The following is a 25,262-nucleotide window of genomic DNA, read 5'->3' as shown; positions in this document are numbered from 1 at the left end:
GTGGGTCAGTGCTCTCTGTTGGTCAGTGCTCTCTGTGGGTCAGTGCTCTCAGTTGGTCAGTGCTCTCTGCATGTCAGTGCTCTCTGTAGGTCAGTGCTCTCTGTGTGTCAGTGCTCTCTTTGTGTCAGTGCTCTCAGTGGGTCAGAGCTCTCTGTGGGTCAGTGCTCTCTGTGTGTCAGTGCTCTCTGTGGGTCAGTGCTCTCTGTTGGTCAGTGCTCTCTGTGTGTCAGTGCTCTCTGTGGGTCAGTGCTCTCAGTGGGTCAGTGCTCTCTGTTGGTCAGTGCTCTCTGTGTGTCAGTGCTCTCTGTGGGTCAGTGCTCTCAGTTGGTCAGTGCTCTCTGCATGTCAGTGCTCTCTGTAGGTCAGTGCTCTCTGTGTCTCAGTGCTCTCTGTGGGTTGGTGCTCTCTGTGTGTCAGTTTCTTCTGTGGGTCAGTGCACTCAGTGGGTCAATGCTCTCAGTGGGTCAGTGCTCTCAGTTGGTCACTGCTCTCTGTGGGTCAGTGCTCTGTGTGTGTCAGTGCTCTCTGTGGGTCAGTGCTATATGAGGGTCAGTGCTCTCAGTTGGTCAGTGCTCTCTGTGGGTCAGTGCTCTCAGTGGGTCAGTGCTCTCAGTTGGTCACTGCTCTCTGTGGGTCAGTGCTCTCTGTGTGACAGTGCTCTCTGTGGGTCAGTGCTCTCAGTGGGTCAGTGCTCTCTGTGGGTCAGTGCTCTCAGTTGGTCACTGCTCTCTGTGTGTCAGTGCTCTCTGTGTGTCAGTGCTCTCTGTGGGTCAGTGCTCTCAGTGGGTCAGTGCTCTCTGTGGGTCAGTGCTCTCAGTTGGTCACTGCTCTCTGTGTGTCAGTGCTCTCAGTTGGTCAGTGCTCTCTGTGGGTCGGTGCTCTCTGTATGTCAGTGCTCTCTGAGTGTCAGTTTCTTCTGTGTGTCAGTGCTCTCTGTGTGTCAGGTTCTTCTGTGTGTCAGTTTCTTCTGTGTGTCAGTGCTCTCTGTGTGTCAGTGCTCTCTGTGGGTCAGTGCTCTCTGTGTGTCAGTACTCTCTGTGGGTCAGTGCTCTCAGTTGGTCAGTGCTCTCTGTGGGTCAGTGCTCTCTGTATGTCAGTGCTCTCTGTGTGTCAGTGCTCTCTGTGTGTCAGTGCTCTCTGTGGGTCAGTGCTCTCTGTATGTCAGTGCTCTCTGTGTGTCAGTGCTCTCTGTGGGTCAGTGCTCTCAGTTGGTCAGTGCTCTCTGTGGGTCAGTGCTCTCAGTTGGTCAGTGCTCTCTGTATGTCAGTGCTCTCTTTGTGTCAGTGCTCTCAGTTGGTCGGTGCTCTTTGTGTGTCAGTGCTCTCTTTGTGTCAGTGCTCTCTGTGGGTCAGTGCTCTCTGTATGTCAGTGCTCTCTTTGTGTCAGTGCTCTCAGTGGGTCAGAGCTCTCTGTGGGTCAGTGCTCTCTGTGTGTCAGTGCTCTCTGTGGGTCAGTGCTCTCTGTGGGTCAGTGCTCTCAGTGGGTCAGTGCTCTCTGTTGGTCAGTGCTCTCTGTGTGTCAGTGCTCTCTGTGGGTCAGTGCTCTCAGTTGGTCAGTGCTCTCTGCATGTCAGTGCTCTCTGTAGGTCAGTGCTCTCTGTGTGTCAGTGCTCTCTGTGGGTCGGTGCTCTCTGTGTGTCAGTTTCTTCTGTGGGTCAGTGCTCTCAGTGGGTCAGTGCTCTCAGTGGGTCAGTGCTCTCAGTTGGTCACTGCTCTCTGTGGGTCAGTGCTCTCTGTGTGTCAGTGCTCTCTGTGGGTCAGTGCTCTCTGAGGGTCAGTGCTCTCAGTTGGTCAGTGCTCTCTGTGGGTCAGTGCTCTCAGTGGGTCAGTGCTCTCAGTTGGTCACTGCTCTCTGTGGGTCAGTGCTCTCTGTGTGTCAGTGCTCTCTGTGGGTCAGTGCTCTCAGTGGGTCAGTGCTCTCTGTGGGTCAGTGCTCTCAGTTGGTCACTGCTCTCTGTGTGTCATTGCTCTCTGTGTGTCAGTGCTCTCTGTGGGTCAGTGCTCTCTGTGGGTCAGTGTCTCTGTGTGTCAGTGCTCTCAGTTGGTCAGTGCTCTCTGTGGGTCGGTGCTCTCTGTATGTCAGTGCTCTCTGTGTGTCAGTTTCTTCTGTGTGTCAGTGCTCTCTGTGTGTCAGTTTCTTCTGTGTGTCAGTTTCTTCTGTGTGTCAGTGCTCTCTGTGTGTCAGTGCTCTCTGTGTGTCAGTACTCTCTGTGGGTCAGTGCTCTCAGTTGGTCAGTGCTCTCTGTGGGTCAGTGCTCTCTGTATGTCAGTGCTCTCTGTGTGTCAGTTTCTTCTGTGTGTCAGTGCTCTCTGTGGGTCGGTGCTCTCTGTGTGTCAGTTTCTTCTGTGGGTCAGTGCTCTCAGTGGGTCAGTGCTCTCAGTGGGTCAGTGCTCTCAGTTGGTCACTGCTCTCTGTGTGTCAGTGCTCTCAGTTGGTCAGTGCTCTCTGTGGGTCAGTGCTCTCAGTGGGTCAGTGCTCTCAGTTTGTCACTGCTCTCTGTGGGTCAGTGCTCTCTGTGTGTCAGTGCTCTCTGTGGGTCAGTGCTCTCTGTGGGTCAGTGCTCTCAGTTGGTCACTGCTCTCTGTGTGTCATTGCTCTCTGTGGGTCAGTGCTCTCAGTTGGTCAGTGCTCTCTGTGGGTCGGTGCTCTCTGTATGTCAGTGCTCTCCGTGTGTCAGTTTCTTCTGTGTGTCAGTGCTCTCTGTGTGTCAGTTTCTTCTGTGTGTCAGTTTCTTCTGTGTGTCAGTGCTCTCTGTGTGTCAGTGCTCTCTGTGGGTCAGTGCTCTCTGTGTGTCAGTACTCTCTGTGGGTCAGTGCTCTCAGTTGGTCAGTGCTCTCTGTGGGTCAGTGCTCTCTGTATGTCAGTGCTCTCTGTGTGTCAGTTTCTTCTGTGTGTCAGTGCTCTCTGTGGGTCAGTGCTCTCAGTGGGTCAGTGCTCTCAGTTGGTCAGTGCTCTCAGTGGGTCAGTGCTCTCAGTTGGTCAGTGCTCTCTGTGTGTCAGTGCTCTCTGTGGGTCAGTGCTCTCAGTGTGTCAGTGCTCTCTGTGGGTCAGTGCTCTCAGTGTGTCAGTTCTCTCTGTGTGTCAGTGCTCTCTGTGTCAGTTCTCTCTGTGTGTCTGTGCTCTCTGTGTGTCAGTTCTCTCTGTGTGTAGGTGCTCTCTGTGGGTCAGTGCTGTCAGTGTGTCAGTTCTCTCTGTGTGTCAGTGCTCTCTGTGTGTCAGTTCTCTCTGTGTGTCAGTTCTCTCTGTGTGTAGGTGCTCTCTGTGTGTCAGTGCTGTCAGTGTGTCAGTGCTCTCTGTGTGTCAGTTCTCTCTGTGTGTCAGTTCTCTTTGTGTGTCAGTTCTCTCTGTGTGTAGGTGCTCTCTGTGTGTCAGTGCTGTCAGTTTGTCAGTTCTCTCTGTGTGTCAGTGCTCTCTGTGGCTCAGTTCTCTCTGTGTGTCAGTTCTCTCTGTGTGTCAGTGCTCTCTGTGTGTCAGTGCTCTCTGTGTGTAGGTGCTCTCTGTGTGTCAGTGCTGTCAGTGTGTCAGTTCTCTCGGTGTGTCAGTGCTCTCTGTCTGTCAGTTCTCTCTGTGTGTCAGTGCTCTCTGTGTGTCAGTTCTCTCTGTGTGTCAGTTCTCTCAGTGTGTCAGTGCTCTCAGTTTGTCAGTTCTCTCTGTGTGTCAGCGCTCTCTGTGTGTCAGTTCTCTCTGTGGGTCAGTTCTCTCAGTGTGTCAGTGCTCTCAGTGTGTCAGTTCTCTCTGTGTGTCAGTGCTCTCTGTGGGTCAGTGCTCTCTGTGTGTCAGTTCTCTCTGTGTGTCAGTGCTCTCTGTGTGTCAATGCTCTCTGTGTCAGTTCTCTCTGTGGATCAGTGCTCTCTGTGTGTCAGTTGTCTCTGTGGGTCAGTGCTCTCTGTGTGTCAGTGCTCTCTGTGTGTCAGTTCTCTCTGTGGGTCAGTTCTCTCAGTGTGTCAGTGCTCTCAGTGTGTCAGTTCTCTCTGTGTGTCAGTGCTCTCTGTGGGTCAGTGCTCTCAGTGGGTCAGTGCTCTCAGTTGGTCAGTGCTCTCTGTGGGTCAGTGCTCTCAGTTGGTCAGTGCTCTCTGTGTGTCAGTGCTCTCTGTGGTTCAGTGCTCTCAGTGTGTCAGTTCTCTCTGTGTGTCAGTGCTCTCTGTGTGTCAGTTCTCTCTGTGTGTCAGTGCTCTCTGTGTGTCAGTTCTCTCTGTGTGTAGGTGCTCTCTGTGGGTCAGTGCTCTCAGTGTGTCAGTTCTCTCTGTGGGTCGGTGCTCTCTGTATGTCAGTGCTCTCTGTGTGTCAGTTTCTTCTGTGTGTCAGTGCTCTCTGTGTGTCAGTGCTCTCTGTGTGTCAGTGCTCTCTGTGGGTCAGTGCTCTCAGTTGGTCAGTGCTCTCTGTGGGTCAGTGCTCTCTGTATGTCAGTGCTCTCTGTGTGTCAGTTTCTTCTGTATGTCAGTGCTCTCTGTGGATCAGTGCTCTCTGTGTGTCAGTGCTCTCTGTGGGTCAGTGCTCTCAGTGGGTCAGTGCTCTCAGTTGGTCAGTGCTCTCTGTGGGTCAGTGCTCTCAGTTGGTCAGTGCTCTCTGTGTGTCAGTGCTTTCTGTGGGTCAGTGCTCTCAGTGTGTCAGTTCTCTGTGTGTCAGTGCTCTCTGTGTGTCAGTTCTCTCTGTGTGTCTGTGCTCTCTGTGTGTCAGTTCTCTCAGTGTGTCAGTGCTCTCTGTGGGTCAGTGCTCTCAGTTGGTCACTGCTCTCTGTGTGTCATTGCTCTCTGTGGGTCAGTGCTCTCTGTGGGTCAGTGCTCTCAGTTGGTCAGTGCTCTCTGTGGGTCGGTGCTCTCTGTATGTCAGTGCTCTCTGTGTGTCAGTTTCTTCTGTGTGTCAGTGCTCTCTGTGTGTCAGTTTCTTCTGTGTGTCAGTTTCTTCTGTGTGTCAGTGCTCTCTGTGGGTCAGTGCTCTCTGTGTGTCAGTACTCTCTGTGGGTCAGTGCTCTCAGTTGGTCAGTGCTCTCTGTGGGTCAGTGCTCTCTGTATGTCAGTGCTCTCTGTGTGTCAGTTTCTTCTGTGTGTCAGTGCTCTCTGTGGGTCAGTGCTCTCAGTGGGTCAGTGCTCTCAGTTGGTCAGTGCTCTCTGTGGGTCAGTGCTCTCAGTTGGTCAGTGCTCTCTGTGTGTCAGTGCTCTCTGTGGGTCAGTGCTCTCAGTGTGTCAGTTCTCTCTGTGTGTCAGTGCTCTCTGTGTGTCAGTTCTCTCTGTGTGTCAGTGCTCTCTGTGTGTCAATGCTCTCTGTGTCAGTTCTCTCTGTGGATCAGTGCTCTCTGTGTGTCAGTTTCTTCTGTATGTCAGTGCTCTCTGTGTGTCAGTGCTCTCTGTGGGTCAGTGCTCTCAGTTGGTCAGTGCTCTCTGTGGGTCAGTGCTCTCAGTTGGTCAGTGCTCTCTGTATGTCAGTGCTCTCTTTGTGTCAGTGCTCTCAGTTGGTCGGTGCTCTTTGTGTGTCAGTGCTCTCTTTGTGTCAGTGCTCTCTGTGGGTCAGTGCTCTCTGTATGTCAGTGCTCTCTTTGTGTCAGTGCTCTCAGTGGGTCAGAGCTCTCTGTGGGTCAGTGCTCTCTGTGTGTCAGTGCTCTCTGTGGGTCAGTGCTCTCTGTGGGTCAGTGCTCTCAGTGGGTCAGTGCTCTCTGTTGGTCAGTGCTCTCTGTGTGTCAGTGCTCTCTGTGGGTCAGTGCTCTCAGTTGGTCAGTGCTCTCTGCATGTCAGTGCTCTCTGTAGGTCAGTGCTCTCTGTGTGTCAGTGCTCTCTGTGGGTCGGTGCTCTCTGTGTGTCAGTTTCTTCTGTGGGTCAGTGCTCTCAGTGGGTCAGTGCTCTCAGTGGGTCAGTGCTCTCAGTTGGTCACTGCTCTCTGTGGGTCAGTGCTCTCTGTGTGTCAGTGCTCTCTGTGGGTCAGTGCTCTCTGAGGGTCAGTGCTCTCAGTTGGTCAGTGCTCTCTGTGGGTCAGTGCTCTCAGTGGGTCAGTGCTCTCAGTTGGTCACTGCTCTCTGTGGGTCAGTGCTCTCTGTGTGTCAGTGCTCTCTGTGGGTCAGTGCTCTCAGTGGGTCAGTGCTCTCTGTGGGTCAGTGCTCTCAGTTGGTCACTGCTCTCTGTGTGTCATTGCTCTCTGTGTGTCAGTGCTCTCTGTGGGTCAGTGCTCTCTGTGGGTCAGTGTCTCTGTGTGTCAGTGCTCTCAGTTGGTCAGTGCTCTCTGTGGGTCGGTGCTCTCTGTATGTCAGTGCTCTCTGTGTGTCAGTTTCTTCTGTGTGTCAGTGCTCTCTGTGTGTCAGTTTCTTCTGTGTGTCAGTTTCTTCTGTGTGTCAGTGCTCTCTGTGTGTCAGTGCTCTCTGTGTGTCAGTACTCTCTGTGGGTCAGTGCTCTCAGTTGGTCAGTGCTCTCTGTGGGTCAGTGCTCTCTGTATGTCAGTGCTCTCTGTGTGTCAGTTTCTTCTGTGTGTCAGTGCTCTCTGTGGGTCGGTGCTCTCTGTGTGTCAGTTTCTTCTGTGGGTCAGTGCTCTCAGTGGGTCAGTGCTCTCAGTGGGTCAGTGCTCTCAGTTGGTCACTGCTCTCTGTGTGTCAGTGCTCTCAGTTGGTCAGTGCTCTCTGTGGGTCAGTGCTCTCAGTGGGTCAGTGCTCTCAGTTTGTCACTGCTCTCTGTGGGTCAGTGCTCTCTGTGTGTCAGTGCTCTCTGTGGGTCAGTGCTCTCTGTGGGTCAGTGCTCTCAGTTGGTCACTGCTCTCTGTGTGTCATTGCTCTCTGTGGGTCAGTGCTCTCAGTTGGTCAGTGCTCTCTGTGGGTCGGTGCTCTCTGTATGTCAGTGCTCTCCGTGTGTCAGTTTCTTCTGTGTGTCAGTGCTCTCTGTGTGTCAGTTTCTTCTGTGTGTCAGTTTCTTCTGTGTGTCAGTGCTCTCTGTGTGTCAGTGCTCTCTGTGGGTCAGTGCTCTCTGTGTGTCAGTACTCTCTGTGGGTCAGTGCTCTCAGTTGGTCAGTGCTCTCTGTGGGTCAGTGCTCTCTGTATGTCAGTGCTCTCTGTGTGTCAGTTTCTTCTGTGTGTCAGTGCTCTCTGTGGGTCAGTGCTCTCAGTTGGTCAGTGCTCTCAGTGGGTCAGTGCTCTCAGTTGGTCAGTGCTCTCTGTGTGTCAGTGCTCTCTGTGGGTCAGTGCTCTCAGTGTGTCAGTGCTCTCTGTGGGTCAGTGCTCTCAGTGTGTCAGTTCTCTCTGTGTGTCAGTGCTCTCTGTGTCAGTTCTCTCTGTGTGTCTGTGCTCTCTGTGTGTCAGTTCTCTCTGTGTGTAGGTGCTCTCTGTGGGTCAGTGCTGTCAGTGTGTCAGTTCTCTCTGTGTGTCAGTGCTCTCTGTGTGTCAGTTCTCTCTGTGTGTCAGTTCTCTCTGTGTGTAGGTGCTCTCTGTGTGTCAGTGCTGTCAGTGTGTCAGTGCTCTCTGTGTGTCAGTTCTCTCTGTGTGTCAGTTCTCTTTGTGTGTCAGTTCTCTCTGTGTGTAGGTGCTCTCTGTGTGTCAGTGCTGTCAGTTTGTCAGTTCTCTCTGTGTGTCAGTGCTCTCTGTGGCTCAGTTCTCTCTGTGTGTCAGTTCTCTCTGTGTGTCAGTGCTCTCTGTGTGTCAGTGCTCTCTGTGTGTAGGTGCTCTCTGTGTGTCAGTGCTGTCAGTGTGTCAGTTCTCTCGGTGTGTCAGTGCTCTCTGTCTGTCAGTTCTCTCTGTGTGTCAGTGCTCTCTGTGTGTCAGTTCTCTCTGTGTGTCAGTTCTCTCAGTGTGTCAGTGCTCTCAGTTTGTCAGTTCTCTCTGTGTGTCAGCGCTCTCTGTGTGTCAGTTCTCTCTGTGGGTCAGTTCTCTCAGTGTGTCAGTGCTCTCAGTGTGTCAGTTCTCTCTGTGTGTCAGTGCTCTCTGTGGGTCAGTGCTCTCTGTGTGTCAGTTCTCTCTGTGTGTCAGTGCTCTCTGTGTGTCAATGCTCTCTGTGTCAGTTCTCTCTGTGGATCAGTGCTCTCTGTGTGTCAGTTGTCTCTGTGGGTCAGTGCTCTCTGTGTGTCAGTGCTCTCTGTGTGTCAGTTCTCTCTGTGGGTCAGTTCTCTCAGTGTGTCAGTGCTCTCAGTGTGTCAGTTCTCTCTGTGTGTCAGTGCTCTCTGTGGGTCAGTGCTCTCAGTGGGTCAGTGCTCTCAGTTGGTCAGTGCTCTCTGTGGGTCAGTGCTCTCAGTTGGTCAGTGCTCTCTGTGTGTCAGTGCTCTCTGTGGTTCAGTGCTCTCAGTGTGTCAGTTCTCTCTGTGTGTCAGTGCTCTCTGTGTGTCAGTTCTCTCTGTGTGTCAGTGCTCTCTGTGTGTCAGTTCTCTCTGTGTGTAGGTGCTCTCTGTGGGTCAGTGCTCTCAGTGTGTCAGTTCTCTCTGTGGGTCGGTGCTCTCTGTATGTCAGTGCTCTCTGTGTGTCAGTTTCTTCTGTGTGTCAGTGCTCTCTGTGTGTCAGTGCTCTCTGTGTGTCAGTGCTCTCTGTGGGTCAGTGCTCTCAGTTGGTCAGTGCTCTCTGTGGGTCAGTGCTCTCTGTATGTCAGTGCTCTCTGTGTGTCAGTTTCTTCTGTATGTCAGTGCTCTCTGTGGATCAGTGCTCTCTGTGTGTCAGTGCTCTCTGTGGGTCAGTGCTCTCAGTGGGTCAGTGCTCTCAGTTGGTCAGTGCTCTCTGTGGGTCAGTGCTCTCAGTTGGTCAGTGCTCTCTGTGTGTCAGTGCTTTCTGTGGGTCAGTGCTCTCAGTGTGTCAGTTCTCTGTGTGTCAGTGCTCTCTGTGTGTCAGTTCTCTCTGTGTGTCTGTGCTCTCTGTGTGTCAGTTCTCTCAGTGTGTCAGTGCTCTCTGTGGGTCAGTGCTCTCAGTTGGTCACTGCTCTCTGTGTGTCATTGCTCTCTGTGGGTCAGTGCTCTCTGTGGGTCAGTGCTCTCAGTTGGTCAGTGCTCTCTGTGGGTCGGTGCTCTCTGTATGTCAGTGCTCTCTGTGTGTCAGTTTCTTCTGTGTGTCAGTGCTCTCTGTGTGTCAGTTTCTTCTGTGTGTCAGTTTCTTCTGTGTGTCAGTGCTCTCTGTGGGTCAGTGCTCTCTGTGTGTCAGTACTCTCTGTGGGTCAGTGCTCTCAGTTGGTCAGTGCTCTCTGTGGGTCAGTGCTCTCTGTATGTCAGTGCTCTCTGTGTGTCAGTTTCTTCTGTGTGTCAGTGCTCTCTGTGGGTCAGTGCTCTCAGTGGGTCAGTGCTCTCAGTTGGTCAGTGCTCTCTGTGGGTCAGTGCTCTCAGTTGGTCAGTGCTCTCTGTGTGTCAGTGCTCTCTGTGGGTCAGTGCTCTCAGTGTGTCAGTTCTCTCTGTGTGTCAGTGCTCTCTGTGTGTCAGTTCTCTCTGTGTGTCAGTGCTCTCTGTGTGTCAGTTCTCTCTGTGTGTAGGTGCTCTCTGTGGGTCAGTGCTCTCAGTGTGTCAGTTCTCTCTGTGGGTCGGTGCTCTCTGTATGTCAGTGCTCTGTGTGTGTCAGTTTCTTCTGTGTGTCAGTGCTCTCTGTGTGTCAGTGCTCTCTGTGGGTCAGTGCTCTCAGTTGGTCAGTGCTCTCTGTGGGTCAGTGCTCTCTGTATGTCAGTGCTCTCTGTGTGTCAGTTTCTTCTGTGTGTCAGTGCTCTCTGTGGGTCAGTGCTCTCAGTTGGTCAGTGCTCTCTGTGTGTCAGTGCTCTCTGTGGGTCAGTGCTCTCAGTGTGTCAGTTCTCTCTGTGTGTCATTGCTCTCTGTGTCAGTTCTCTCTGTGTGTCTGTGCTCTCTGTGTGTCAGTTCTCTCTGTGTGTAGGTGCTCTCTGTGGGTCAGTGCTGTCAGTGTGTCAGTTCTCTCTGTGTGTCAGTGCTCTCTGTGTGTCAGTTCTCTCTGTGTGTCAGTTCTCTCTGTGTGTAGGTGCTCTCTGTGTGTCAGTGCTGTCAGTGTGTCAGTGCTCTCTGTGTGTCAGTTCTCTCTGTGTGTCAGTTCTCTTTGTGTGTCAGTTCTCTCTGTGTGTAGGTGCTCTCTGTGTGTCAGTGCTGTCAGTTTGTCAGTTCTCTCTGTGTGTCAGTGCTCTCTGTGTCTCAGTTCTCTCTGTGTGTCAGTTCTCTCTGTGTGTCAGTGCTCTCTGTGTGTCAGTTCTCTCTGTGTGTAGGTGCTCTCTGTGTGTCAGTGCTGTCAGTGTGTCAGTTCTCTCGGTGTGTCAGTGCTCTCTGTGTGTCAGTTCTCTCTGTGTGTCAGTGCTCTCTGTGTGTCAGTTCTCTCTGTGTGTCAGTTCTCTCAGTGTGTCAGTGCTCTCAGTTTGTCAGTTCTCCCTGTGTGTCAGCGCTCTCTGTGTGTCAGTTCTCTCTGTGGGTCAGTTCTCTCAGTGTGTCAGTGCTCTCAGTGTGTCAGTTCTCTCTGTGTGTCAGTGCTCTCTGTGGGTCAGTGCTCTCTGTGTGTCAGTTCTCTCTGTGTGTCAGTGCTCTCTGTGTGTCAATGCTCTCTGTGTCAGTTCTCTCTGTGGATCAGTGCTCTCTGTGTGTCAGTTCTCTCTGTGGGTCAGTGCTCTCTGTGTGTCAGTGCTCTCTGTGTGTCAGTTCTCTCTGTGGGTCAGTTCTCTCAGTGTGTCAGTGCTCTCAGTGTGTCAGTTCTCTCTGTGTGTCAGTGCTCTCTGTGGGTCAGTGCTCTCAGTGGGTCAGTGCTCTCAGTTGGTCAGTGCTCTCTGTGGGTCAGTGCTCTCAGTTGGTCAGTGCTCTCTGTGTGTCAGTGCTCTCTGTGGTTCAGTGCTCTCAGTGTGTCAGTTCTCTCTGTGTGTCAGTGCTCTCTGTGTGTCAGTTCTCTCTGTGTGTCAGTGCTCTCTGTGTGTCAGTTCTCTCTGTGTGTAGGTGCTCTCTGTGGGTCAGTGCTCTCAGTGTGTCAGTTCTCTCTGTGGGTCAGTGCTCTCTGTATGTCAGTGCTCTCTGTGTGTCAGTTTCTTCTGTGTGTCAGTGCTCTCTGTGTGTCAGTGCTCTCTGTGTGTCAGTGCTCTCTGTGGGTCAGTGCTCTCAGTTGGTCAGTGCTCTCTGTGGGTCAGTGCTCTCTGTATGTCAGTGCTCTCTGTGTGTCAGTTTCTTCTGTGTGTCAGTGCTCTCTGTGGATCAGTGCTCTCTGTGTGTCAGTGCTCTCTGTGGGTCAGTGCTCTCAGTGGGTCAGTGCTCTCAGTTGGTCAGTGCTCTCTGTGGGACAGTGCTCTCAGTTGGTCAGTGCTCTCTGTGTGTCAGTGCTTTCTGTGGGTCAGTGCTCTCAGTGTGTCAGTTCTCTGTGTGTCAGTGCTCTCTGTGTGTCAGTTCTCTCTGTGTGTCTGTGCTCTCTGTGTGTCAGTTCTCTCAGTGTGTCAGTGCTCTCTGTGGGTCAGTGCTCTCAGTTGGTCACTGCTCTCTGTGTGTCATTGCTCTCTGTGGGTCAGTGCTCTCTGTGGGTCAGTGCTCTCAGTTGGTCAGTGCTCTCTGTGGGTCGGTGCTCTCTGTATGTCAGTGCTCTCTGTGTGTCAGTTTCTTCTGTGTGTCAGTGCTCTCTGTGAGTCAGTTTCTTCTGTGTGTCAGTTTCTTCTGTGTGTCAGTGCTCTCTGTGGGTCAGTGCTCTCTGTGTGTCAGTACTCTCTGTGGGTCAGTGCTCTCAGTTGGTCAGTGCTCTCTGTGGGTCAGTGCTCTCTGTATGTCAGTGCTCTCTGTGTGTCAGTTTCTTCTGTGTGTCAGTTTCTTCTGTGTGTCAGTGCTCTCTGTTTGTCAGTTTCTTCTGTGTGTCAGTTTCTTCTGTGTGTCAGTGCTCTCTGTGGGTCAGTGCTCTCTGTGTGTCAGTACTCTCTGTGGGTCAGTGCTCTCAGTTGTTCAGTGCTCTCTGTGGGTCAGTGCTCTCTGTATGTCAGTGCTCTCTGTGTGTCAGTTTCTTCTGTGTGTCAGTGCTCTCTGTGGGTCAGTGCTCTCAGTGGGTCAGTGCTCTCAGTTGGTCAGTGCTCTCTGTGGGTCAGTGCTCTCAGTTGGTCAGTGCTCTCTGTGTGTCAGTGCTCTCTGTGGGTCAGTGCTCTCAGTGTGTCAGTTCTCTCTGTGTGTCAGTGCTCTCTGTGTGTCAGTTCTCTCTGTGTGTCAGTGCTCTCTGTGTGTCAGTTCTCTCTGTGTGTAGGTGCTCTCTGTGGGTCAGTGCTCTCAGTGTGTCAGTTCTCTCTGTGGGTCGGTGCTCTCTGTATGTCAGTGCTCTGTGTGTGTCAGTTTCTTCTGTGTGTCAGTGCTCTCTGTGTGTCAGTGCTCTCTGTGTGTCAGTGCTCTCAGTTGGTCAGTGCTCTCTGTGGGTCAGTGCTCTCTGTATGTCAGTGCTCTCTGTGTGTCAGTTTCTTCTGTGTGTCAGTGCTCTCTGTGGGTCAGTGCTCTCTGTGTGTCAGTGCTCTCTGTGGGTCAGTGCTCTCAGTGGGTCAGTGCTCTCAGTTGGTCAGTGCTCTCTGTGGGTCAGTGCTCTCAGTTGGTCAGTGCTCTCTGTGTGTCAGTGCTTTCTGTGGGTCAGTGCTCTCAGTGTGTCAGTTCTCTCTGTGTGTCAGTGCTCTCTGTGTGTCAGTTCTCTCTGTGTGTCTGTGCTCTCTGTGTGTCAGTTCTCTCTGTGTGTAGGTGCTCTCTGTGGGTCAGTGCTCTCAGTATGTCAGTTCTCTCTGTGTGTCAGTGCTCTCTGTGTGTCAGTTCTCTCTGTGTGTTAGTTCTCTCTGTGTGTAGGTGCTCTCTGTGTGTCAGTGCTGTCAGTGTGTCAGTGCTCTCTGTGTGTCAGTTCTCTCTGTGTGTCAGTTCTCTTTGTGTGTCAGTTCTCTCTGTGTGTAGGTGCTCTCTGTGTGTCAGTGCTGTCAGTTTGTCAGTTCTCTCTGTGTGTCAGTGCTCTCTGTGTGTCAGTTCTCTCTGTGTGTCAGTTCTCTCTGTGTGTCAGTGCTCTCTGTGTGTAGGTGCTCTCTGTGTGTCAGTGCTGTCAGTGTGTCAGTTCTCTCTGTCTGTCAGTGCTCTCTGTGTGTCAGTTCTCTCTGTGTGTCAGTGCTCTCTGTGTGTCAGTTCTCTCTGTGTGTCAGTTCTCTCAGTGTGTCAGTGCTCTCAGTGTATCAGTTCTCTCTGTGTGTCAGTGCTCTCTGTGTGTCAGTTTCTTCTGTGTGTCAGTGCTCTCTGTGGGTCAGTGCTCTCAGTTGGTCAGTGCTCTCTGTGTGTCAGTGCTCTCTGTGGGTCAGTGCTCTCAGTGTGTCAGTTCTCTCTGTGTGTCAGTGCTCTCTGTGTGTCAGTTCTCTCTGTGTGTAGGTGCTCTCTGTGGGTCAGTGCTCTCAGTGTGTCAGTTCTCTCTGTGGGTCGGTGCTCTCTGTATGTCAGTGCTCTGTGTGTGTCAGTTTCTTCTGTGTGTCAGTGCTCTCTGTGTGTCAGTGCTCTCTGTGTGTCAGTGCTCTCAGTTGGTCAGTGCTCTCTGTGGGTCAGTGCTCTCTGTATGTCAGTGCTCTCTGTGTGTCAGTTTCTTCTGTGTGTCAGTGCTCTCTGTGGGTCAGTGCTCTCAGTTGGTCAGTGCTCTCTGTGTGTCAGTGCTCTCTGTGGGTCAGTGCTCTCAGTGTGTCAGTTCTCTCTGTGTGTCAGTGCTCTCTGTGTCAGTTCTCTCTGTGTGTCTGTGCTCTCTGTGTGTCAGTTCTCTCTGTGTGTAGGTGCTCTCTGTGGGTCAGTGCTGTCAGTGTGTCAGTTCTCTCTGTGTGTCAGTGCTCTCTGTGTGTCAGTTCTCTCTGTGTGTCAGTTCTCTCTGTGTGTAGGTGCTCTCTGTGTGTCAGTGCTGTCAGTGTGTCAGTGCTCTCTGTGTGTCAGTTCTCTCTGTGTGTCAGTTCTCTTTGTGTGTCAGTTCTCTCTGTGTGTAGGTGCTCTCTGTGTGTCAGTGCTGTCAGTTTGTCAGTTCTCTCTGTGTGTCAGTGCTCTCTGTGTCTCAGTTCTCTCTGTGTGTCAGTTCTCTCTGTGTGTCAGTGCTCTCTGTGTGTCAGTTCTCTCTGTGTGTAGGTGCTCTCTGTGTGTCAGTGCTGTCAGTGTGTCAGTTCTCTCGGTGTGTCAGTGCTCTCTGTGTGTCAGTTCTCTCTGTGTGTCAGTGCTCTCTGTGTGTCAGTTCTCTCTGTGTGTCAGTTCTCTCAGTGTGTCAGTGCTCTCAGTTTGTCAGTTCTCTCTGTGTGTCAGCGCTCTCTGTGTGTCAGTTCTCTCTGTGGGTCAGTTCTCTCAGTGTGTCAGTGCTCTCAGTGTGTCAGTTCTCTCTGTGTGTCAGTGCTCTCTGTGGGTCAGTGCTCTATGTGTGTCAGTTCTCTCTGTGTGTCAGTGCTCTCTGTGTGTCAATGCTCTCTGTGTCAGTTCTCTCTGTGGATCAGTGCTCTCTGTGTGTCAGTTCTCTCTGTGGGTCAGTGCTCTCTGTGTGTCAGTGCTCTCTGTGTGTCAGTTCTCTCTGTGGGTCAGTTCTCTCAGTGTGTCAGTGCTCTCAGTGTGTCAGTTCTCTCTGTGTGTCAGTGCTCTCTGTGGGTCAGTGCTCTCAGTGGGTCAGTGCTCTCAGTTGGTCAGTGCTCTCTGTGGGTCAGTGCTCTCAGTTGGTCAGTGCTCTCTGTGTGTCAGTGCTCTCTGTGGTTCAGTGCTCTCAGTGTGTCAGTTCTCTCTGTGTGTCAGTGCTCTCTGTGTGTCAGTTCTCTCTGTGTGTCAGTGCTCTCTGTGTGTCAGTTCTCTCTGTGTGTAGGTGCTCTCTGTGGGTCAGTGCTCTCAGTGTGTCAGTTCTCTCTGTGGGTCAGTGCTCTCCGTATGTCAGTGCTCTCTGTGTGTCAGTTTCTTCTGTGTGTCAGTGCTCTCTGTGTGTCAGTGCTCTCTGTGTGTCAGTGCTCTCAGTTGGTCAGTGCTCTCTGTGGGTCAGTGCTCTCTGTATGTCAGTGCTCTCTGTGTGTCAGTTTCTTCTGTGTGTCAGTGCTCTCTGTGGATCAGTGCTCTCTGTGTGTCAGTGCTCTCTGTGGGTCAGTGCTCTCAGTGGTTCAGTGCTCTCAGTTGGTCAGTGCTCTCTGTGGGACAGTGCTCTCAGTTGGTCAGTGCTCTCTGTGTGTCAGTGCTTTCTGTGGGTCAGTGCTCTCAGTGTGTCAGTTCTCTGTGTGTCAGTGCTCTCTGTGTGTCAGTTCTCTCTGTGTGTCTGTGCTCTCTGTGTGTCAGTTCTCTCAGTGTGTCAGTGCTCTCTGTGGGTCAGTGCTCTCAGTTGGTCACTGCTCTCTGTGTGTCATTGCTCTCTGTGGGTCAGTGCTCTCTGTGGGTCAGTGCTCTCAGTTGGTCAGTGCTCTCTGTGGGTCGGTGCTCTCTGTATGTCAGTGCTCTCTGTGTGTCAGTTTCTTCTGTGTGTCAGTGCTCTCTGTGTGTCAGTTTCTTCTGTGTGTCAGTTTCTTCTGTGTGTCAGTGCTCTCTGTGGGTCAGTGCTCTCTGTGTGTCAGTACTCTCTGTGGGTCAGTGCTCTCAGTTGGTCAGTGCTCTCTGTGGGTCAGTGCTCTCTGTATGTCAGTGCTCTGTGTGTGTCAGTTTCTTCTGTGTGTCAGTGCTCTCTGTGTGTCAGTGCTCTCTGTGTGTCAGTGCTCTCAGTTGGTCAGTGCTCTCTGTGGGTCAGTGCTCTCTGTATGTCAGTGCTCTCTGTGTGTCAGTTTCTTCTGTGTGTCAGTGCTCTCTGTGGGTCAGTGCTCTCTGTGTGTCAGTGCTCTCTGTGGGTCAGTGCTCTCAGTGGGTCAGTGCTCTCAGTTGGTCAGTGCTCTCTGTGGGTCAGTGCTCTCAGTTGGTCAGTGCTCTCTGTGTGTCAGTGCTTTCTGTGGGTCAGTGCTCTCAGTGTGTCAGTTCTCTCTGTGTGTCAGTGCTCTCTGTGTGTCAGTTCTCTCTGTGTGTCTGTGCTCTCTGTGTGTCAGTTCTCTCTGTGTGTAGGTGCTCTCTGTGGGTCAGTGCTCTCAGTATGTCAGTTCTCTCTGTGTGTCAGTGCTCTCTGTGTGTCAGTTCTCTCTGTGTGTTAGTTCTCTCTGTGTGTAGGTGCTCTCTGTGTGTCAGTGCTGTCAGTGTGTCAGTGCTCTCTGTGTGTCAGTTCTCTCTGTGTGTCAGTTCTCTTTGTGTGTCAGTTCTCTCTGTGTGTAGGTGCTCTCTGTGTGTCAGTGCTGTCAGTTTGTCAGTTCTCTCTGTGTGTCAGTGCTCTCTGTGTGTCAGTTCTCTCTGTGTGTCAGTTCTCTCTGTGTGTCAGTGCTCTCTGTGTGTAGGTGCTCTCTGTGTGTCAGTGCTGTCAGTGTGTCAGTTCTCTCTGTCTGTCAGTGCTCTCTGTGTGTCAGTTCTCTCTGTGTGTCAGTGCTCTCTGTGTGTCAGTTCTCTCTGTGTGTCAGTTCTCTCAGTGTGTCAGTGCTCTCAGTGTATCAGTTCTCTCTGTGTGTCAGTGCTCTCTGTGTGTCAGTTTCTTCTGTGTGTCAGTGCTCTCTGTGGGTCAGTGCTCTCAGTTGGTCAGTGCTCTCTGTGTGTCAGTGCTCTCTGTGGGTCAGTGCTCTCAGTGTGTCAGTTCTCTCTGTGTGTCAGTGCTCTCTGTGTGTCAGTTCTCTCTGTGTGTAGGTGCTCTCTGTGGGTCAGTGCTCTCAGTGTGTCAGTTCTCTCTGTGGGTCGGTGCTCTCTGTATGTCAGTGCTCTGTGTGTGTCAGTTTCTTCTGTGTGTCAGTGCTCTCTGTGTGTCAGTGCTCTCTGTGTGTCAGTGCTCTCAGTTGGTCAGTGCTCTCTGTGGGTCAGTGCTCTCTGTATGTCAGTGCTCTCTGTGTGTCAGTTTCTTCTGTGTGTCAGTGCTCTCTGTGGGTCAGTGCTCTCAGTTGGTCAGTGCTCTCTGTGTGTCAGTGCTCTCTGTGGGTCAGTGCTCTCAGTGTGTCAGTTCTCTCTGTGTGTCAGTGCTCTCTGTGTCAGTTCTCTCTGTGTGTCTGTGCTCTCTGTGTGTCAGTTCTCTCTGTGTGTAGGTGCTCTCTGTGGGTCAGTGCTGTCAGTGTGTCAGTTCTCTCTGTGTGTCAGTGCTCTCTGTGTGTCAGTTCTCTCTGTGTGTCAGTTCTCTCTGTGTGTAGGTGCTCTCTGTGTGTCAGTGCTGTCAGTGTGTCAGTGCTCTCTGTGTGTCAGTTCTCTCTGTGTGTCAGTTCTCTTTGTGTGTCAGTTCTCTCTGTGTGTAGGTGCTCTCTGTGTGTCAGTGCTGTCAGTTTGTCAGTTCTCTCTGTGTGTCAGTGCTCTCTGTGTCTCAGTTCTCTCTGTGTGTCAGTTCTCTCTGTGTGTCAGTGCTCTCTGTGTGTCAGTTCTCTCTGTGTGTAGGTGCTCTCTGTGTGTCAGTGCTGTCAGTGTGTCAGTTCTCTCGGTGTGTCAGTGCTCTCTGTGTGTCAGTTCTCTCTGTGTGTCAGTGCTCTCTGTGTGTCAGTTCTCTCTGTGTGTCAGTTCTCTCAGTGTGTCAGTGCTCTCAGTTTGTCAGTTCTCTCTGTGTGTCAGCGCTCTCTGTGTGTCAGTTCTCTCTGTGGGTCAGTTCTCTCAGTGTGTCAGTGCTCTCAGTGTGTCAGTTCTCTCTGTGTGTCAGTGCTCTCTGTGGGTCAGTGCTCTATGTGTGTCAGTTCTCTCTGTGTGTCAGTGCTCTCTGTGTGTCAATGCTCTCTGTGTCAGTTCTCTCTGTGGATCAGTGCTCTCTGTGTGTCAGTTCTCTCTGTGGGTCAGTGCTCTCTGTGTGTCAGTGCTCTCTGTGTGTCAGTTCTCTCTGTGGGTCAGTTCTCTCAGTGTGTCAGTGCTCTCAGTGTGTCAGTTCTCTCTGTGTGTCAGTGCTCTCTGTGGGTCAGTGCTCTCAGTGGGTCAGTGCTCTCAGTTGGTCAGTGCTCTCTGTGGGTCAGTGCTCTCAGTTGGTCAGTGCTCTCTGTGTGTCAGTGCTCTCTGTGGTTCAGTGCTCTCAGTGTGTCAGTTCTCTCTGTGTGTCAGTGCTCTCTGTGTGTCAGTTCTCTCTGTGTGTCAGTGCTCTCTGTGTGTCAGTTCTCTCTGTGTGTAGGTGCTCTCTGTGGGTCAGTGCTCTCAGTGTGTCAGTTCTCTCTGTGGGTCAGTGCTCTCCGTATGTCAGTGCTCTCTGTGTGTCAGTTTCTTCTGTGTGTCAGTGCTCTCTGTGTGTCAGTGCTCTCTGTGTGTCAGTGCTCTCAGTTGGTCAGTGCTCTCTGTGGGTCAGTGCTCTCTGTATGTCAGTGCTCTCTGTGTGTCAGTTTCTTCTGTGTGTCAGTGCTCTCTGTGGATCAGTGCTCTCTGTGTGTCAGTGCTCTCTGTGGGTCAGTGCTCTCAGTGGTTCAGTGCTCTCAGTTGGTCAGTGCTCTCTGTGGGACAGTGCTCTCAGTTGGTCAGTGCTCTCTGTGTGTCAGTGCTTTCTGTGGGTCAGTGCTCTCAGTGTGTCAGTTCTCTGTGTGTCAGTGCTCTCTGTGTGTCAGTTCTCTCTGTGTGTCTGTGCTCTCTGTGTGTCAGTTCTCTCAGTGTGTCAGTGCTCTCTGTGGGTCAGTGCTCTCAGTTGGTCACTGCTCTCTGTGTGTCATTGCTCTCTGTGGGTCAGTGCTCTCTGTGGGTCAGTGCTCTCAGTTGGTCAGTGCTCTCTGTGGGTCGGTGCTCTCTGTATGTCAGTGCTCTCTGTGTGTCAGTTTCTTCTGTGTGTCAGTGCTCTCTGTGTGTCAGTTTCTTCTGTGTGTCAGTTTCTTCTGTGTGTCAGTGCTCTCTGTGGGTCAGTGCTCTCTGTGTGTCAGTACTCTCTGTGGGTCAGTGCTCTCAGTTGGTCAGTGCTCTCTGTGGGTCAGTGCTCTCTGTATGTCAGTGCTCTCTGTGTGTCAGTTTCTTCTGTGTGTCAGTTTCTTCTGTGTGTCAGTGCTCTCTGTTTGTCAGTTTCTTCTGTGTGTCAGTTTCTTCTGTGTGTCAGTGCTCTCTGTGGGTCAGTGCTCTCTGTGTGTCAGTACTCTCTGTGGGTCAGTGCTCTCAGTTGGTCAGTGCTCTCTGTGGGTCAGTGCTCTCTGTATGTCAGTGCTCTCTGTGTGTCAGTTTCTTCTGTGTGTCAGTGCTCTCTGTGGGTCAGTGCTCTCAGTGGGTCAGTGCTCTCAGTTGGTCAGTGCTCTCTGTGGGTCAGTGCTCTCAGTTGGTCAGTGCTCTCTGTGTGTCAGTGCTCTCTGTGGGTCAGTGCTCTCAGTGTGTCAGTTCTCTCTGTGTGTCAGTGCTCTCTGTGTGTCAGTTCTCTCTGTGTGTCAGTGCTCTCTGTGTGTCAGTTCTCTCTGTGTGTAGGTGCTCTCTGTGGGTCAGTGCTCTCAGTGTGTCAGTTCTCTCTGTGGGTCGGTGCTCTCTGTATGTCAGTGCTCTGTGTGTGTCAGTTTCTTCTGTGTGTCAGTGCTCTCTGTGTGTCAGTGCTCTCTGTGTGTCAGTGCTCTCAGTTGGTCAGTGCTCTCTGTGGGTCAGTGCTCTCTGTATGTCAGTGCTCTCTGTGTGTCAGTTTCTTCTGTGTGTCAGTGCTCTCTGTGGGTCAGTGCTCTCTGTGTGTCAGTGCTCTCTGTGGGTCAGTGCTCTCAGTGGGTCAGTGCTCTCAGTTGGTCAGTGCTCTCTGTGGGTCAGTGCTCTCAGTTGGTCAGTGCTCTCTGTGTGTCAGTGCTTTCTGTGGGTCAGTGCTCTCAGTGTGTCAGTTCTCTCTGTGTGTCAGTGCTCTCTGTGTGTCAGTTCTCTCTGTGTGTCTGTGCTCTCTGTGTGTCAGTTCTCTCTGTGTGTAGGTGCTCTCTGTGGGTCAGTGCTCTCAGTATGTCAGTTCTCTCTGTGTGTCAGTGCTCTCTGTGTGTCAGTTCTCTGTGTGTGTTAGTTCTCTCTGTGTGTAGGTGCTCTCTGTGTGTCAGTGCTGTCAGTGTGTCAGTGCTCTCTGTGTGTCAGTTCTCTCTGTGTGTCAGTTCTCTTTTTGTGTCAGTTCTCTCTGTGTGTAGGTGCTCTCTGTGTGTCAGTGCTGTCAGTTTGTCAGTTCTCTCTGTGTGTCAGTGCTCTCTGTGTGTCAGTTCTCTCTGTGTGTCAGTTCTCTCTGTGTGTCAGTGCTCTCTGTGTGTAGGTGCTCTCTGTGTGTCAGTGCTGTCAGTGTGTCAGTTCTCTCTGTGTGTCAGTGCTCTCTGTGTGTCAGTTCTCTCTGTGTGTCAGTGCTCTCTGTGTGTCAGTTCTCTCTGTGTATCAGTTCTCTCAGTGTGTCAGTGCTCTCAGTGTGTCAGTTCTCTCTGTGTGTCAGTGCTCTCTGTGTGTCAGTTCTCTCTGTGGGTCAGTTCTCTCAGTGTGTCAGTGCTCTCAGTGTGTCAGTTCTCTCTGTGTGTCAGTGCTCTCTGTGTGTCAGTTCTCTCTGTGGGTCAGTGCTCTCTGTGTGTCAGTTCTCTCTGTGGGTCAGTGCTCTCTGTGGGTCAGTGCTCTCTGTGTGTCAGTTCTCTCTGTGTGTCAGTGCTCTCTGTGTGTCAATGCTCTCTGTGTCAGTTCTCTCTGTGGGTCAGTGCTCTCTGTGTGTCAGTTCTCTCTGTGGGTCAGTGCTCTCTGTGTGTCAGTGCTCTCTGTGTGTCAGTTCTCTCTGTGTGTAGGTGCTCTCTGTGTGTCAGTGCTGTCAGTTTGTCAGTTCTCTCTGTGTGTCAGTGCTCTCTGTGTCTCAGTTCTCTCTGTGTGTCAGTTCTCTCTGTGTGTCAGTGCTCTCTGTGTGTCAGTTCTCTCTGTGTGTAGGTGCTCTCTGTGTGTCAGTGCTGTCAGTGTGTCAGTTCTCTCGGTGTGTCAGTGCTCTCTGTGTGTCAGTTCTCTCTGTGTGTCAGTGCTCTCTGTGTGTCAGTTCTCTCTGTGTGTCAGTTCTCTCAGTGTGTCAGTGCTCTCAGTTTGTCAGTTCTCTCTGTGTGTCAGCGCTCTCTGTGTGTCAGTTCTCTCTGTGGGTCAGTTCTCTCAGTGTGTCAGTGCTCTCAGTGTGTCAGTTCTCTCTGTGTGTCAGTGCTCTCTGTGGGTCAGTGCTCTCTGTGTGTCAGTTCTCTCTGTGTGTCAGTGCTCTCTGTGTGTCAATGCTCTCTGTGTCAGTTCTCTCTGTGGATCAGTGCTCTCTGTGTGTCAGTTCTCTCTGTGGGTCAGTGCTCTCTGTGTGTCAGTGCTCTCTGTGTGTCAGTTCTCTCTGTGGGTCAGTTCTCTCAGTGTGTCAGTGCTCTCAGTGTGTCAGTTCTCTCTGTGGGTCAGTGCTCTCTGTGGGTCAGTGCTCTCAGTGGGTCAGTGCTCTCAGTTGGTCAGTGCTCTCTGTGGGTCAGTGCTCTCAGTTGGTCAGTGCTCTCTGTGTGTCAGTGCTCTCTGTGGTTCAGTGCTCTCAGTGTGTCAGTTCTCTCTGTGTGTCAGTGCTCTCTGTGTGTCAGTTCTCTCTGTGTGTCAGTGCTCTCTGTGTGTCAGTTCTCTCTGTGTGTAGGTGCTCTCTGTGGGTCAGTGCTCTCAGTGTGTCAGTTCTCTCTGTGGGTCAGTGCTCTCTGTATGTCAGTGCTCTCTGTGTGTCAGTTTCTTCTGTGTGTCAGTGCTCTCTGTGTGTCAGTGCTCTCTGTGTGTCAGTGCTCTCTGTGGGTCAGTGCTCTCAGTTGGTCAGTGCTCTCTGTGGGTCAGTGCTCTCTGTATGTCAGTGCTCTCTGTGTGTCAGTTTCTTCTGTGTGTCAGTGCTCTCTGTGGATCAGTGCTCTCTGTGTGTCAGTGCTCTCTGTGGGTCAGTGCTCTCAGTGGGTCAGTGCTCTCAGTTGGTCAGTGCTCTCTGTGGGACAGTGCTCTCAGTTGGTCAGTGCTCTCTGTGTGTCAGTGCTTTCTGTGGGTCAGTGCTCTCAGTGTGTCAGTTCTCTGTGTGTCAGTGCTCTCTGTGTGTCAGTTCTCTCTGTGTGTCTGTGCTCTCTGTGTGTCAGTTCTCTCAGTGTGTCAGTGCTCTCTGTGGGTCAGTGCTCTCAGTTGGTCACTGCTCTCTGTGTGTCATTGCTCTCTGTGGGTCAGTGCTCTCTGTGGGTCAGTGCTCTCAGTTGGTCAGTGCTCTCTGTGGGTCGGTGCTCTCTGTATGTCAGTGCTCTCTGTGTGTCAGTTTCTTCTGTGTGTCAGTGCTCTCTGTGTGTCAGTTTCTTCTGTGTGTCAGTTTCTTCTGTGTGTCAGTGCTCTCTGTGGGTCAGTGCTCTCTGTGTGTCAGTACTCTCTGTGGGTCAGTGCTCTCAGTTGGTCAGTGCTCTCTGTGGGTCAGTGCTCTCTGTATGTCAGTGCTCTCTGTGTGTCAGTTTCTTCTGTGTGTCAGTTTCTTCTGTGTGTCAGTGCTCTCTGTTTGTCAGTTTCTTCTGTGTGTCAGTTTCTTCTGTGTGTCAGTGCTCTCTGTGGGTCAGTGCTCTCTGTGTGTCAGTACTCTCTGTGAGTCAGTGCTCTCAGTTGGTCAGTGCTCTCTGTGGGTCAGTGCTCTCTGTATGTCAGTGCTCTCTGTGTGTCAGTTTCTTCTGTGTGTCAGTGCTCTCTGTGGGTCAGTGCTCTCAGTGGGTCAGTGCTCTCAGTTGGTCAGTGCTCTCTGTGGGTCAGTGCTCTCAGTTGGTCAGTGCTCTCTGTGTGTCAGTGCTCTCTGTGGGTCAGTGCTCTCAGTGTGTCAGTTCTCTCTGTGTGTCAGTGCTCTCTGTGTGTCAGTTCTCTCTGTGTGTCAGTGCTCTCTGTGTGTCAGTTCTCTCTGTGTGTAGGTGCTCTCTGTGGGTCAGTGCTCTCAGTGTGTCAGTTCTCTCTGTGGGTCGGTGCTCTCTGTATGTCAGTGCTCTGTGTGTGTCAGTTTCTTCTGTGTGTCAGTGCTCTCTGTGTGTCAGTGCTCTCTGTGTGTCAGTGCTCTCAGTTGGTCAGTGCTCTCTGTGGGTCAGTGCTCTCTGTATGTCAGTGCTCTCTGTGTGTCAGTTTCTTCTGTGTGTCAGTGCTCTCTGTGGGTCAGTGCTCTCTGTGTGTCAGTGCTCTCTGTGGGTCAGTGCTCTCAGTGGGTCAGTGCTCTCAGTTGGTCAGTGCTCTCTGTGGGTCAGTGCTCTCAGTTGGTCAGTGCTCTCTGTGTGTCAGTGCTTTCTGTGGGTCAGTGCTCTCAGTGTGTCAGTTCTCTCTGTGTGTCTGTGCTCTCTGTGTGTCAGTTCTCTCTGTGTGTAGGTGCTCTCTGTGGGTCAGTGCTCTCAGTATGTCAGTTCCCTCTGTGTGTCAGTGCTCTCTGTGTGTCAGTTCTCTCTGTGTGTTAGTTCTCTCTGTGTGTAGGTGCTCTCTGTGTGTCAGTGCTGTCAGTGTGTCAGTGCTCTCTGTGTGACAGTTCTCTCTGTGTGTCAGTTCTCTTTGTGTGTCAGTTCTCTCTGTGTGTAGGTGCTCTCTGTGTGTCAGTGCTGTCAGTTTGTCAGTTCTCTCTGTGTGTCAGTGCTCTCTGTGTGTCAGTTCTCTCTGTGTGTCAGTGCTCTCTGTGTGTCAGTTCTCTCTGTGTGTCAGTTCTCTCAGTGTGTCAGTGCTCTCAGTGTGTCAGTTCTCTCTGTGTGTCAGTGCTCTCTGTGTGTCAGTTCTCTCTGTGGGTCAGTTCTCTCAGTGTGTCAGTGCTCTCAGTGTGTCAGTTCTCTCTGTGTGTCAGTGCTCTCTGTGTGTCAGTTCTCTCTGTGGGTCAGTGCTCTCTGTGTGTCAGTTCTCTCTGTGGGTCAGTGCTCTCTGTGGGTCAGTGCTCTCTGTGTGTCAGTTCTCACTGTGTGTCAGTGCTCTCTGTGTGTCAATGCTCTCTGTGTCAGTTCTCTCTGTGGGTCAGTGCTCTCTGTGTGTCAGTTCTCTCTGTGGGTCAGTGCTCTCTGTGTGTCAGTGCTCTCTGTGTGTCAGTTCTCTCTGTGTGTCAGTGCTCACTGTGTGTCAGTGCTCACTGTGTGTCAGTTCTGTCAGTTGGTCAATGCTCTCCCTGAGTCAGTGCTCTCTGCCAATCATCTCACCAAATGTCCAACTAGGATCAAAAACACTGAATCTGTTTCTGTTATTTAGCATTATTTAGCTGATGGAAAATGAAGCAGCTTAAACGTTAATGCCAGTTCTCACCAAGTATTCATTCACTTCCCCTTCAAGGAGATCAAAGAATTACCCATGGAAGGGATGCAAATATCAACTTCAGATTATCAGATGATGCTAGTTTTACATCTCTGGTTTACATTATTGCACAGGTTAGCTTTAGGGCAGTGAGTGATCTCCCATGATATTAATATGCTCAGTGTCTCACGCCACGAACCCCAAGAAGGCATCTCTGGCAGAATCAAATATATGACAACCGCCAAAATACGAGAGTAACTCGTGATTCATCTCATTGCCATGAGACATATCGGCCATGTATACTTACATAGCAAGAGTCATGTAAATCCAACAGTAACTCACTGTGTGAAGTAGTTGTGATGTTGCTGCATGTTCTTCTTCTTTGGCCTCCTTATCTCGAGAGACAATGGGTAAGCGCCTGGAGGTGGTCAGTGGTTTGTGGAGTAGCACCTGGAGTGGCTATAAAGGCCAAATCTAGAGTGAAAGGCTCTTCCACAGGTGCTGCAGAAAAATTTGTTTGTCGGGGCTGTTACACAGTTGGCTCTCCCCTTGCGCTTCTGTCTTTTTTCCTGCCAACTGCTAAGTCTCTTCGACTCGCCACACTTTAGCCCCGCCTTTATGGCTGCCCGCCAGCTCTGGCGATCGCTGGCAACTGACTCCCAGACTTGTGATCAATGTCACAGGACTTCATGTCGCATTTGCAGACGTCTTTAAAGCGGGGACATGGACGGCCGGTGGGTCTGATACCAGTGGCGAGCTCGCTGTACAATGTGTCTTTGGGGATCCTGCCATCTTCCATGCGGCTCACATGGCCAAGCCATCTCAAGCGCCGCTGACTCAGTAGTGTGTATAAGCTGGGGATGTTGGCCGCCTCGAGGACTTCTGTGTTGGAGATACGGTCCTGCCACCTGATGCCAAGGATTCTCTGGAGGCAGCGAAGATGGAATGAATTGAGATGTTGCTCTTGGCTGACATACGTTGTCCAGGCCTCGCTGCCATAGAGCAAGGTACTGTGGACACAGGCCTGATACACTCGGACTTTTGTGTTGCGTGCCAGTGCGCCATTTTCCCACACTCTCTTGGCCAGTCTGGACATAGCAGTGGAAGCCTTTCCCATGCGCTTGTTGATTTCTGCATCTAGAGACAGATTACTGGTGATAGTTGAGCCTAGGTAGGTGAACTCTTGAACCACTTCCAGAGTGTGGTCACCGATATTGATAGATGGAGCA

The sequence above is a fragment of the Heterodontus francisci genome, chromosome 3 (genome assembly GCF_036365525.1).
Source record: "Heterodontus francisci isolate sHetFra1 chromosome 3, sHetFra1.hap1, whole genome shotgun sequence".
Taxonomy (NCBI): Eukaryota; Metazoa; Chordata; class Chondrichthyes; order Heterodontiformes; family Heterodontidae; genus Heterodontus; species Heterodontus francisci.
This window is presented reverse-complemented; position numbering follows the sequence as displayed.